Source organism: Lutjanus erythropterus, chromosome 22 (assembly GCF_056507025.1).
Source record: "Lutjanus erythropterus isolate fLutEry1 chromosome 22, fLutEry1.hap2, whole genome shotgun sequence".
NCBI lineage: Eukaryota > Metazoa > Chordata > Actinopteri > Lutjaniformes > Lutjanidae > Lutjanus > Lutjanus erythropterus.
In genome coordinates, this window is record NC_139338.1 from 16,656,154 (window position 1) to 16,670,594 (window position 14,441).

A 14,441-nucleotide genomic window follows, 5' to 3' on the forward strand; every position below is an offset into this window, starting at 1 on the left:
GGTCACCCTGCCTCCCTGTCTACCCTCGCTTTGCTTAGTTTGTCCTTGGAGGTGTTGCAGGCCACCTGTGAAGCACCAGTTCTAAAATACTGGAGCTCTTTTTCAGTGAAACAATTCCCTCGAACAATCTGTGAGGAGAATGCAAAGTCGTCCCTTATTGTATAAGTTGCCGTCTCAATTTGCATTTTGAATAGAGAGAGCTGACTGTGAATTAGGCTCTGGAGTTTCACTGCTGGGTGTTCAGCATTATGTAGTTACAGAGCATGATATATCATGCTATTGTACGCATACAGTGCAAGTTAACTTTGTATTGTATGAACTGAACTGTGGACTAAGAACTGAACACAGGTGATACCAATAGTCTTACTGCTCAAAATCATCCTTTCACTGAAGATCACCAAAGGTTTATTTGTGTGCCATACTCTCCAATATGTAGTAGCTACTTTGAGCGTCTAGTACAGAACATTTTGTAATTTTACACTTCCAAACTCCACCTCTCCAGCACAGTTCTGTTCTCTTTTTGTAACATTTACTTCCAGTAAAACCCCCTTGCAGCAGATGTAGTTCACTTTTTAAATATTTCATTTGAATGATTTGTAGTTTTGAGACTCAAGGGCAACATTTCAACTGTTCTGAATCCACTTAGGGACAGTTCACCCCAAAATCAAAAATAAATATTTTTCTTCCTACCAATAGTACTATTTGTACATCTTCTTAGCCCTGGTGTGAGGATTTGCATAATGAAGCATTCATCTACTCATGGAGGAGAGGTTATAGGTCAGCTGAGGAGGACGCCATTAATGGTTACATTTACATTACACGCTTCCTTCTGCACGGTGATGCGGTTGGTGTAGTTCAGTAAGAATAAAACAGTCCCTGCATAAAACAGCTCACAACAACGTGGATTATCTTGAGTAATCAGGTCATGATCTCTGGAAAGAGACACTGCTGTTGAGTTTTTCAAATGTATTTTTGGTAGTTTAAGCACCACAAGCCAAATGCTGTCTAGTTTCATTGACTTCGAAGGAAGGCAGACATCTCTTTGGCTGATATCTGAAAAACCCTGGAACCAAAATTATCAAGATAGATAAATAGCACTAAAGGGAAGATAAAAAAAATATGAATATTTCATTTCGGGGTGAACTGTCCCTTTAAGGAAACCGTTTGACAATTTGAGAAAATGGGTTCTTGACTTTCTTGATGAGACTTAGACAAGAAGATTGATAACACTTTCATATGTGTCCACTGAATATGAAGTTTGAGCCAGGAGAAAGTTAGCTTAGCTTAGCATAAAGACTGAAAGCAGTGTTCCTGTTCGTTTAGTCTGTTGTAACATCACAGTGTTCTACGTGGAAGTTATTGTAAACAATCATTGTGATCAGCTCTGCAGTCCGATGTATAGAAAATGACATACACTTCATACAATGCCTGGCCACAAAATTCAACAAAATGTTTGGACAGGCTTCGTCTACATGGCTCACGAACACAAATCAAGAACCTGAGGATGAGACTAAAAGCTGTACTTGTGGCTCACATCCCTGCGTGGATGAACTCCTCAGCAGGTTGAGCAAGGCACTAACACTGCCAGGGTTCGGGGGTTTACTTTTCCTGTGTAACTCAAAGGTCTCATTGTAGCAGCCAAGCGAAAAATGTGTGCACCCGTTGCACTGTAAGGCAGCTGGGATCAAAGCACTCGCCAAATGGCTTTATATTAAGACTATATCTTGCTCTCAGTGCGATTCTCTCTTCAAACCCACACATCCTGCCTGTCTGCCTGACTGACAGCTTCAAGACGAGTTAATTCAAAAGCTTACAGGCACCAAAATTAGACAAAGGCGCACATTTCTGCCCCATATAGGTCACTGACAAACCTTTTCATGCTATAAATGCTGCTTTTGCATTTGAACTTTGGTGTGCGAGTGAGTGCGTCAGGGCCCCGTAAGTTGTAAAAGTTGAACTGTGACTCGTCACGTTGCGCTCTGAACCACATTTCCTGTCAGGCAGAGAGGAGGAACAGCAGTGTGTATGTGAGTGAGAGAGAGAGAGAGAGAGGGATAGAGAGAGTGTTTTACTGCTATCATTAAAGGAATAGTTCACCATTAAAAGGGGAACTCAGGTTCTTCACAACAAAGCAGCAGGGGTATTAGCAGGAGAGTGTTACTGCCCTCCCCCACATCTCTCTGTCTTTGGCTGCAACTCCTTGTCTGCTGCGTTGTCTCTCTGTCTGCCTGTCTGTCTGTCTGTCTTTCTGGCCTGTTTTAGGTCTCTGCCCGTCTGTTGGTCGGCTTTCATCCAGTCTTCTCAACTTATCCTTCCTAATTTGGAAGCTTTTTTCTCTTTTCCATCCTTTCTTTTCATCTCCACCTGCGTTCCTCCCAGTCTTGTCATCCCTCTTTTGCTCTTCTTCACCCCTTCCTTCCACCTCCGCCTTTATTTCTTCCTCCCTTTCATGCCCATGGTCTCCCTCTTCTTCCTCCTTCTGCCCCCCTTTCGCCATTTCCATTTCTGCCCTCCACCGCCCCTCCTTCCTCCTCTCTGCGGCACCTGGTGTTGAGGTGTCGCTGAGGTACAGTAGACGGCTCTTTGAAGTCCCAGGGGCCCTCGGGGCTGTATGTGTGTGTGTGTGTGTGAGTGTGTGTGTAAGTATGTGTGTAAGTGTGTGTCAGGAAACTTTTTTATCAGCAGCTCCAGTCAAGAACATTTGGCGTTGCTTTTGATTTGGGCGTCTCTAATGTTGAAACGACCTTCCCCGTGTAAGCTCGTACATGTGTGTGTACTGTATTTCCTGAATATGCAGAGCACGGGAATTTTAGTCCCTGTTACTGTCCTTTCTTGCTTTTCCTCAACCAACTGAAGAGGTAGTTCATTTGTTTTTTAACTTAGAAAGAATGTAACTGGGACTAAACTATACATTTTTGTCTGTATAGAATATATTTGATTTATTTCTATGACTGGGTTGCACCAACAAAGGTTAATTTAATCTGTGTGAGTCTGTGAGTTTAGCAAAACTAACAACAAAATTTTAAGCTAATTAACAGACGGTTCACCCAAAAATAAAAAATACATATTCTTCCCCTGACCTGTTGTGGTATCTACCCATATTGATTGTTTTGGTGTGAGTTGCAGAGTTTTTACATGTCGGCCATAGAGATGTCTGCCTTAATTCATGCCTTTATGTAGGAATTGTTTTCTTTCCTGCATATAGAAAGTAGTTCCAGTAGATTTGAAAGTTGTTACCGTAGATTCCACTGCAGAAAGAAAGTAGCTCCTGCATGAAACAGCTCACAACAAAATGTGTGGATAATCTTGAGTAACTGGGTCATGATTTTTGGAAAGAGACATTGCTGTTGAACTTTTCTAATGTATTTTGTGCTGCTTTAAACACCATAAGCTGAGCGCAACATAATTTAAAGTTAAATCATGATTTAGCCTGATTTAAAAATGAATCCTTGTTGGTGCAACCCAGCCTATGAGTCTTATGGAATATGAAACCACAAAAACACTCAAATAAGACAATAAAAACACCTTTGTAAACATGCTAGGGGTTGCATATTGTTGAAAAGCAGTTGGGAGTGGGAACATGGTATGGTTATATTGTAACTTACTGGGTTTATGGCTGGCACAGTCAGAGCAAAGAGGGGGGAGGAGCAGAGGAAAAAACACCTCTGTCCTAAAGTCTGCTATAGTCAGCACCCAACCTGCAGAGAGAGAGAAAGAGAAGGGTGGTGAGACAGAGAAAGAAGAGAAAGGAAAAAGAAGTGAGGGAGAAAGAGATGAGAAAAAAAGTGAGGTTGGTGAGAAAGAGAGGGAGAGGGGGAGAGAAAGGAATCTGTGAGTCACTGTTTAACTGTGGGCTGCTAGAAGTCGGCTAGCCATGTTAAAATACCGTCTGGGCGCACACACACACACACACACACACACACACACACACACACACACACACACACACACACACACACACACACACACACACACACCCACACACAGAGGTCTTCCAAAATACAGAAATCTGCCTAAAATTCAACAATGGTTGGCACAGCACACACATATACACACACACACGCATATTAAAAGTTTATGCAGAAATCCTGCTCCTGCCTCTCTCAGGCTGTGCTGCCCAACAGACCAGCTAATTATTTTCAGTCGGACATCAGGCACGCACACACCTCTGCTGCACATTCCTCAGAAAGTAATGAGCTGCTTTTCTACAAAGGTAAGAATTTAGGCGAAGGTCAAAAATAATTCTTTCCATCTCAGAAAAAGTCGAACTTTGCAGCAAAGGAGGAATAGTGACATCACCCAACCCCTAAGTGATTAATTATTGATGATTTTTCTCTGAAAAAGAAGTGGGTGGATTACAATGAGTTCTTGTTCTATACTAGAACGATTCTGGCCAGAGGACTGAACTCCTCTTGAAGCATGGAGTACGTGCAACATGATTCAATTTTCACCAACACATTAGTAACATTATAAATTAACCTGATGATTACTTCTTTGATTACTTGATTAAATGTTAGAAAATAATGTCACAAGACTAAGAGACACAGTCATGCTAGCTGTGCTGTTGGGCTGTAGTTAGGCACAGTAGTGATGGGACTTATGGATCTACTGGCTTTCTTCGCAGGAACCACTCAAAAGAACAGTGCCTCGTTCTTTTTTAATGGGCGGTGGTTATTAGGTTTATCTGTGAAATAATAAATAAAATAACTGATAGGGTAAGATCTGAATGCGATTCAAACTTACCACCAATATAATTTAATTTTGCATGTGTGGATTAGATTTAGCAGCACTAAATGATTCATATTGCTACCAAACTACAGCCGGCTTCTGCAGTTTGGTCATAAAACAAACTAATGGACAAATTAAACATCTGACCTGATGATGGAGCTCCAAAAAGTCAGAGTCACCAAGATTATTGCAATTCATCCTGAGTAGGGCATGAATGTTCGCGCCAAATTTGATATTAATCCATTCAATAGCTAAAAACGATCTTATGGTTTTTCTTCAGGAAAAGTCAGGGGGTCAACAAAGTCAGATGGCTCCATCATCTGTAGACCATGAATCTATCTGATAGTTGTTACTCATTACAACATTTATCGATATATTTCACTCTGGACCAAACTGACTGACTGATCAGCTGATTAACAGACAATGCCATGGCTAGAAGCACGATCACAGCCCAACATGAAATCGACAATAGTTTGTCTTTGTGCAACCAACAATTAAAATCCAATGCTATTCAATTTTACAATTATATAAAATGATGAAAAACAGCAGATTCTCACATTTGAGCAGATCAAACCAGTAATTGTTAAGTATCTTTACATGGAAAATGACTGAAACGACTTATCACTAACAAAAATCATTTTTTTCAGCTCGACTGAAAAAACTCATCAATCTTTGAAACACTGGCTGTTGTCCGTGGAGGATTTAGGCTCTGGGAGCAATGTGCAATATTTTGAGAGTTCTGGTGTAGCCGGTGGATATCTGGGCCAAGACTTTCTGTTTTGTGCGCTAGTCATTGTTTACAGTCCTATTGGCAACTTGAGATGCAAGAATGGACTTGGAGGCTAATCTATAAACAGATATCTGCATATGAATGCAAATAAATAAATAAAAATCTAATAGAAGCTTAACTGATGGGTTACGATATGCATTTCTGTAAATGCATTCTGCCTCTGTTACTCTACAAACAGAATATTTACCTTCACGCAATCAAACATGATTGGTCAGTACTACAGAGGGAAACCAGAACACTTCCAACTCCAAAACTTTGTCCCTTTCGTATACACTCTCCATTCATATGCATCTCTCTGTTTATAGAGATTAATCACTCATTATGTCCTCTGGATGTTCAACTGTTCATTAATTTTTCATATACTGTTATCAGGTCATTTACTGCTGTAGGCCCTTTGCTCATTAGGCAATAAACGCATATATGAATCAATTTTCTGTGTGGCATCATATATTATATATATTGTATTAGTCCCAGAGATTGCATTGGTCATATAGAGATCCTTACACCTTTTCTTCAATATTTTGCTATTAGTATTTTATACATCTAGCACAAACTATTCTAGACAGTTTTGTTCAATCAATGTCAGATCCAGCAGATTGGTTAAGAAAACAACACACTAAATCTTTAATTTGAAACCATAAGACCCTGCTTCATTCACAATCAAACCATGGACGTTGTTGCTGAATTTTTTATAAAACCCTAAGCAATTACAATGGGAGACGGAGAATTATGCAGCATGTGATGTTGACTTCTGCTCCATATTCCTGCTTCATTCGACAATACCCAGCGGAGAAAGACAGAGGAGAGGACGGACAGGGAGAGAGACAGCGAGAGAGGGGGGATGACATGTGGGTTCACTTTGGGTTTTTTTGTCTCGATGCGAAACCAATGTGAAGCTCTGACAGAAATGTGACAGATACCTGCGATGTCAAAAACCTGCAGGCTCGCACACATTCTAATTTGTCAGGTGAGATAGTGTTTTGGTAGCGTGGGAGGTGTGGTGCGCTTGTGTGTGCTTCCTGTCTGTGCACGTGTGATTGAAAGTGTGCGTGTGTGTGCGTAACGCATGTGCATAGACACCGTATATGCGTGCGAGTGTGTGTGTGTGTCGGTGTCTCTCTCTGTACCTTCCTGTCAGTTCAGCTTGTCATTCAGGCATCAATGCGGAGAAACTTTTTCTTTCTCTTTACTCTGTTTAAAATTTGTCATGCTTTTCTCAAACAGGGAGAATGGGCAGAAAGGGAGACAGAAAACTGCAGCAACAGTCGAGAGGGGTTTTATCACATGTTTGACAGGAAACGTTGTGCATTGGAACAGAGAGATTTCACCACGTTAACAAGGATGAGTTTTTGTAGGGCTTTTTTTGGGTAGAAGTTTGGAGTATTTGGAGGGCAACACTGAGGAGATAATACAAGGAACAGGTGGAGGGAACATGTGATAAACGGTTGAAGTTGGATTTCTGACTAGACCTTCAACGTTGGACTAGCTTCATCCAAAAACCAACTCACACTTATGGTTTTAAGTTGCAGAGAAGACAAACCATTTGAAAGGATAGTGTGTCTCACAAAGCTAGCTCTTAATTGGAGACATGGAAACCATAGAAACAGTCCACCCAGAGGCTTGAACCTTGGAGACAATGACCGCAGTATGTCCACAACACAACAGTGCAGTATCATCACAGCTTCAAACTCCTTACTCAAAAACATGAGGAAAATTCCAATTCGACTTGGAATTAGAATGTCCCTTTAGTCAAATCTATCAGTGGAAGGCCAAGTCAGATTTTTATTTGGCCAAAAAACGTGACATGATGTTCACGCTTGCACCTCAGCATTACTTCATGATGAACAAGAGGAAGCATGAAGTGATTCAAGCTCAAGGGACTTTATAGAAATCCAAGCCCAACAGGTCTGAACCTGTCCGCACCTGCACTGAATTTGATTGAGCCGAGAGTCGGGTCACTTCCCGTTCAATCCAATTAACCCAGGTAGTGGACATTCAAACCATAAGAAAATCCCCATCAAAAGGTTATTTAATATTCAATCTATAAAGGCATTATTGAGACAGAGTAGCGCTCTTATCTCCCAGTAAATGAATTACAGTTTCAATTTGCATGTTGAGTGAATTGAAGTGAAAGTGCCTCAGACCCAGAGCATCCACCACTCCACAGAGCTGTGGTGTGCCTGCTGATAACCACGCTGCCAATTCAGGATTTGGTGAAAGCTGGATGTACACTGTGCAGAACTGCAAGAAGTCTGTGGCACAGGGTTGAGGAGAAAAAAAAAACTATAAACTGAGACTCAGTTTGCATCAATCCTGCTGAAAATTCAGGGGGCCACCAACTTATTACAATTCATTCTGAGGTGAACATGAATATGTGCACCAAATTTTATAGCAATCGACTTTGGAACTGCTAGGATAATTCAGTTTTTTGTTGTTGTTTTTTCCAAGCATGTATACAGCAGCAACAAGGGGCTGTAATGTTTTTAAATCTTACAGTATAAAAAATTGAATCACTACTAAAAATCTTACATTGGAGTTTGAATAAGGAAAATATGGAAAATACTTCTGGAGCACAAAATCTTATTTTCCTCTTTTGCAAGTTCCAGTAGTCATAAGTTGTGCAATTTCAAAAACATAATTTTATTTCAATAACATTTTAATGGTTTGCAAACTCAAATAGGAAACCAGAAGGACTTCTGACAACGCCAATAGTCTAATCTTTTATGATATGCAAATTATCCTTGCTGACATATAACCTTTAAATAGGCTTAATGTTAGTGTTTGACACCCTGAGAATGAGGCTCAAAAGTCAACTATCTTTCTGGTATGTTTACAAATATCAACTGACAAATCCTACTTATTCAACCTTTAAATTGACCTGGAAATCTCAAAAAGGTCAACTCAAACCATTTAAACTCAGGCAGACGATTTTCAAAATAAAGTTTAAATAATTACGCCCTTTCCTTGCCTACATACATGTGTTTTAATTCAAGCATTTTCAGTATGAATACAGTACATTGAATGCAACACGTGCTGAAGACTGCACACAGATGTGTGCCAGCAGCTGAACTTTCCTCACTGTGCAGTGGCAACCTCATCTTTCCACTGCTGCTTCGACAGATGTGATCGGACTTGAAAAAAACCCGCAGTACCAGGTTTGTTTGCTACTTGAACGCAGCGTGTGTCTAATATTGAGTCGTGTGAGTCATGGTTGGAAAGTCAGACCTGATTTTTATTTTGTCTCAGAGAAGACAGGAGAGCGTGAACTCGGTCCCTCACGCAACTACCATCCTTCACAATTCTAACCAACAAAATAAACCTGATTTTACAGAGAGATGAAGCAAAGGAAGACAGGGAAATTAGGCAGTGACATATATGATTGCAGCCTTGAGTGAAAGGGACAAGAGTGAGATAATTAGTGTGTTTGTGTGAGAAAGAGATTTTAAAAACAGACAAATAGAGAAAAGCACGGAGAAAGAGACATGGGAGGTGGAGTGAGAGAAGATAAAGAGAGAAACTGAGGATGGAATACAAAGAGGGGCCGTGTGTGTGTGTGTGTGCGTGTGTGTGTGTGTGTGTGTGTGTGTGTACACCAGGTGTGTATCTGCTGTCCCCAAGGTCCTTCTAGCTGTCTTCTCCTATTGATTAGTTCATATTGATCTGGCCTGCCACATACACTCTGACACACACACACACACACACACACACACACACACAGTTATACACAAGCGCAGCATGGTTGACTTGATTTAGCCGGGCTTTGACACAGAGGGACATGAGGGTACATTGTTAACACACATGAAAGCATGCACACACACAATCCTCCTATCATTTTGCCTCTTAAAATGACAACCATCTTCCTCCTGACACACACACACACACACACACACACACACACACACACACACACACACACACTTGTCAAACAGAAAACACTCACTCTGCCTATTTGCTCATGTGCATTGGCTGTCTTGCAAACAGGCAGCAGAAACAATGAGACTGAATGAGACAGACCGTCAGTAGAGAACTCAGTGTTTTGTACGAGCCAGATACATCTTGTACTTTCACCAACTGCCACGTGTAGGCTAACAGAATATGTTTTACATTTTATAGAGAACATTTTAGCTTGGATGAAGCTAACTAACTGAACGTGGCAAAATCAGTTTGATTGCGCTGTTTTCTACTTGACCTGCTGAACTTTGGTTGAACGCCCTGTTTCTATTTATTCCTATTGCTCATGTTGAAGTAGAATAAAGCGGTATTTATTCAGTACCTACATAAAGTGGCAGCTGGCTAAAGGGAGACTGCCAACAAGCTGGCTAATCAAGGTAAATGACCATCATAACAACCAGCTACTTACATTTTATTTTTTTGTCATTTTCAGTAAAGAAACAACGAAAATGTGTGGTTCCTGTTTGAAAAGTAGAAATGTAGGAAGTACTCATCCATTGCTTACTTAACTGGTTACATCTTCAGTCTGATCACGAGCACATAGCTGATAGTATAGCTTTGCTGCTGAGGGACAGTCAAGATACATCGTGGGACCATTAAGCCTCATTTGAAGCCAACTAAATGACGCAAGTAATTTACTTGATAGACATGGCTATGTGTGAAAACAAAACTGTCAATCTGCAACGTTGTGTAACAATTAGCATGCAGCAGCTAGCTTGCACAGACTGTAAGTTACCTGATGGGCAGTGAGGTGAGATGCACAGATAATTCTACACTGAGCATTACTGCACCAAATGACTTCATTTATCATGATTTAAGTACTTTGCAAAAACAAACAAAGGACTCGTGGTAATACTGCATACTGCGCTCATGAGCCAACCTAAATAACTGCAGGTGAAATTCTGTCACTGTGACAAACCTATGCATACATGCCGATTTGGGTTTAAAAACAGTAATAATTTGATAATGTTGAAAAAGCCACCCGGTCAGCATCAAACAGCAGACAGAAACAGTTGGGGACTATAGCTGGTGAACATAATGGCACATTTAGCAGCTAAATAGCCACATATACCCCTCAGCAGTGGGTAGAGACCAAAAAACGGCACTAAATATTGGACTTCAATTCATTAAGTGGCCAGAAACTTGACTTTAAATGATTGCTAATTCTGCTCTGTGTCAAGTTCACCATATCAACTTATTTGTGGTGAAGAAAACACTCATTACAGGTTTATTTTCATCACTCAGCATTTTAACTGAGACTTTTGTGCTGTCTGATGTTGTTTCCAAAGGTTTGGGTCGCAAATCATTTTCAGCATGAGACAGACAAACATTAGCTGTCAATTTTAGACATCTTGTAACAAGACTAGCCTAAAGGCATCGGCACATAAGTAGCAGGTTTGTGACTAGAGGGTCAGTGGTGCAAATCCCCAGACTGGCTGGGAAAGTGCAGGCGAGGTGAAAGAGTCTCCCCTCCTTCACTTAAGAGGAGGAAAAAAAAAAACACAGTCAAGTCAAGGTGCCCTTGAGCAAGACACCTCACCTCCAACTGCTTGTGAGCTGCTCAGTGGCAGCTGCAGAAGAGTATGTTTGTTCAGGGCAGCTCCCAGCGTGGCTGTGTGGAGCTGTGTGAAGGTGAAGCAGGGCGAGGCTGATAAAGAGTACGTATGCGTGTGTGCTCTTCGTTTACAATGATGAGAGGGGGTGTGGAAAAGGTGAAAATGCCATTAAAACAGTCTGGACACACTCATCAACAGCCCTCTAATAAGGAGGTTTTACTTGTCGTGACCAGAATGATGCATGATGGGACACCGTGACACATATCAATATGTAAAGTCACATTTATATACACCACACACAGATACAGTCTCACATCTTTTTTTTTCACTTGTCCTTCATCCAGGCTCTGTGCTAGACTTCCCTTTTTCCCCTTTGTCTCTGAATCAGAAGAAACGTCACTGTCTGTCTCTGCCTTTAGTCTTTTGTGTGCATGCAGACACACACACACACACACACACATACAGTACGTGCACAGACACACAAACACCTGCACCCATAGAGACACACACACACACACACACACATACGCCTGCCTTCTGCTGCTGTGATGGCTCCGAGCTGTCAAAACATCCTCCCTTTCTCTCCTTCTCTCTCAGCAAAGCAGCCTGACTGAGCTTGTCTATGCAGGTTCACAGAGACTGCTGTCTATCTATCCACCCTCGCTCCTTTCTTTCTTTCTTTTTTCTTTGTGGCTTTCTTCCTTCTCCCCTACACTTGTGTATCTCGTAATTGTCTATATTCCTGTAATGTTTTTTGACTACACAATATATATGTTTAAAAGAAATATATGTGTGTGGGTGCTGTATGTTATTCTTCTAGTTTTCTATGCAGTCATTCAAGATGTGTGAATGAAACAGCCTACATTAAGTTGAGCTGTTTATAACAGCTCATAATGGCTCTTAACCAAGGTCTTTACACAGGCCATGGCGACGCTTAGTTCCAACATGAGTCTATACCTGCACTGAGCTGGCTTAAAACCCTGATGTACTCCTTTTTGGACCTGGATGTGGACGGTTGATGTGTGCTACCTTAGGGGAAGTGCTGACACACGTGCAGTGAGCATATATGGTCCACCCACGTAGTCCACCAAGGGCCACAGGGCGGGTTCACACCTAAAGGTCTGGTTCCTGAATCGAACCAATGCCTGGATGATATGTTGTTTAAATAGTCTAGAAACTGTAAACACAAGTCTTATGGTGTAAATTTTGTTTGATTATTGGTCATACAGTCAGCAGGTTAAAAGAAAACAAACGACCCACTTCATGTTAGTGTTGATCTAGAGCGCAAATCAGCAGATATCAGAGGATTGCATATATGAATGTCTCATAAGACAGTGGGTATTAAGTTATTTAATAATGCAGGCAATAACGCAGGACTTCTCACTGAGTCCTGGTTTGTCCTCTGCCAGTCCATATTTTGGTATTAAACACACTACTACTTAACCAGTCACTGACCAATGAATTCATCAGAAATTATCTGGTCCAGAGTTCAAGTGACAGCAGTCAGACCAGCACTTTGAGGCAGACCAGAAGGTGGTTGTGTGGTCCGCTCCAGATTTCACACCAACCCAAACAAACTGCACCAAGGGGGTAAACTCTCCAGGGTTCACTTCAACCGGACTAAACAAGGCAGGTGTGAACCTGCTTATGAAGTCTGGGCTGCCTATTTCAGGGGATTCTTGCAGATTTGGGCTGATGACAACATTTACACCCAGCTACGCAAGTATGCCTTGAGTTCAAGTCTGAAAATGCCACATGTTACATGTCAGGTTGTCTTTGAAAAGTTTTCCAACTCCACTGAAGCAGCAAAACTGTCCCATCCTGTACCGTGGCACCAAATTTTGTTGTTATTCCAAACATTTAATTGTTTCAAGTATGAAATTGTGATCTGAGTGCAGCTTATAAATGCTGCCATTTAGAAACCCGAAAGAAATTCCTGTAATCCAGCACCGAGTCCATTGATCAAATCACTATGTTCTTCTAGCAAAGTTGCTAGACAACATAAACACAGTTAATAATAACAGCTGTGTTGTGTAATTGGCTATAGTGCCATCAAAATGAGTGGTCACAGAGACAGTTGTGCTGTACAACACAGGACAATGTCTGCACAGACTAAAGTCTATGTTTAGGTACAGCCTCTTTTATGAGAAGGAACTTCTCCAGGGGTTCAAAAACAGCAGTGTGACTGCAATTTCAAAATGCAGAAGAAAAGATGTTTTTAACTACACAGACGTTTATTAAAACCTTTCATGCTTTCTTTGATGGATGATTTTCTGCTGCAACATTCACTTTTCTCAGCATTTTCCAAGAAAAACAAACAAAAATAAAAAACCCACATCCCATCAAATCACATGCCAAGAAAGAAAGTAAACATGTCAAGTTAATAACACATGCAGTTTATAACATATGTCCAGTAGTTTACAGCTAATGTAGAGTATACTGGTGTATTGATCCCACGAGGAAACATTATGTTAACAGTTCAGATTTCTCCTCTGAAACATGGCTCTCTGGTAAAATATGTTTTTGTCTTCTCCCTCTCTACTGGTCTGTTGGCTGTATACTTACTTCTATTTTTCCTTTTCCCGCCTACTTTCACACAAACACACTCACACACACACACACACACACACGGAGAGCTGTGTGTTTGGCCTGCAGGGCTGCACAGCGGGGAGGAATCAACCGTATGGCAGACATGAGGATGGAGCCAAATCTGGCTCGTACACATGGTGTGTGGCCATGCTGCCCTGTGTGTGTGTGTGTGTGTCGCTCAAGGCAGCCTGCACTTAAATATATATCAGGGGCAGTGGTAGCCTAAAGGTGAAAGTTGTGCGGTTTTCACTGGAAGGCTGCCGAACGAATGAATGAAAACCACTCTCCATTACCTCTCCAGCTTACTGTCACCATGCCCTTGAGCAAGGCACTTAAGCTGCTACTGCCTCAGCACAGCATAAGAGTCTAAATGTTAATGGAGGAGCAATGATAAATGTGAAGCAGAAGCTTGGTTTATTGCTGCTTGGGTTTATTTTTTTTCATTTTGGCTATAATTTCTGTAAATGCTGATCCGGCAACAGGGGAAAGTCTGACGGTGAGATATGAGAGCAGTCAGATGATCAGACAGGTTGTAAAGAAGCCACCAGTTTATCCAGATTATCTAAATCATTCTCTTTTTTTTCAGCCAAGGACCCCTTACAATTTAGAAAATATACTCTCATGTATGTTGCTTGGAATAATTTGAGGTAGCCTATTTTTTACCCTTCTTTAGGCTTCTATAGTCTGATGAGAAAGATATCAGCTCCAAAGAACACTGTACCTAAACAAAATATCAAAGGCAAATCAAGAGAAAGGGGCTAAATTGAAGTACATTTAAGAAGACAAACACATACTGTACTGAGAGAAAAGTGTTTCACTCTTGGTGC

The 14,441-nt window shown here is 41.2% G+C and overlaps 1 protein-coding gene across 1 annotated transcript in view; it reads right to left on the reverse strand.

The window, feature by feature from the left end:
* The window catches only part of wnt5b (wingless-type MMTV integration site family, member 5b), a 52,676-nt gene extending 48,975 nt beyond the window's left edge, over positions 1 to 3,701 (reverse strand). Inside the window, exon 1 of the mRNA XM_084711469.1 lies at positions 3,606 to 3,701. The gene's annotated coding sequence lies outside the window, so the exon portion shown is untranslated. The remainder of the gene's footprint in view (positions 1 to 3,605) is intronic.
* Positions 3,702 to 14,441: the final 10,740 nt, after the last annotated feature.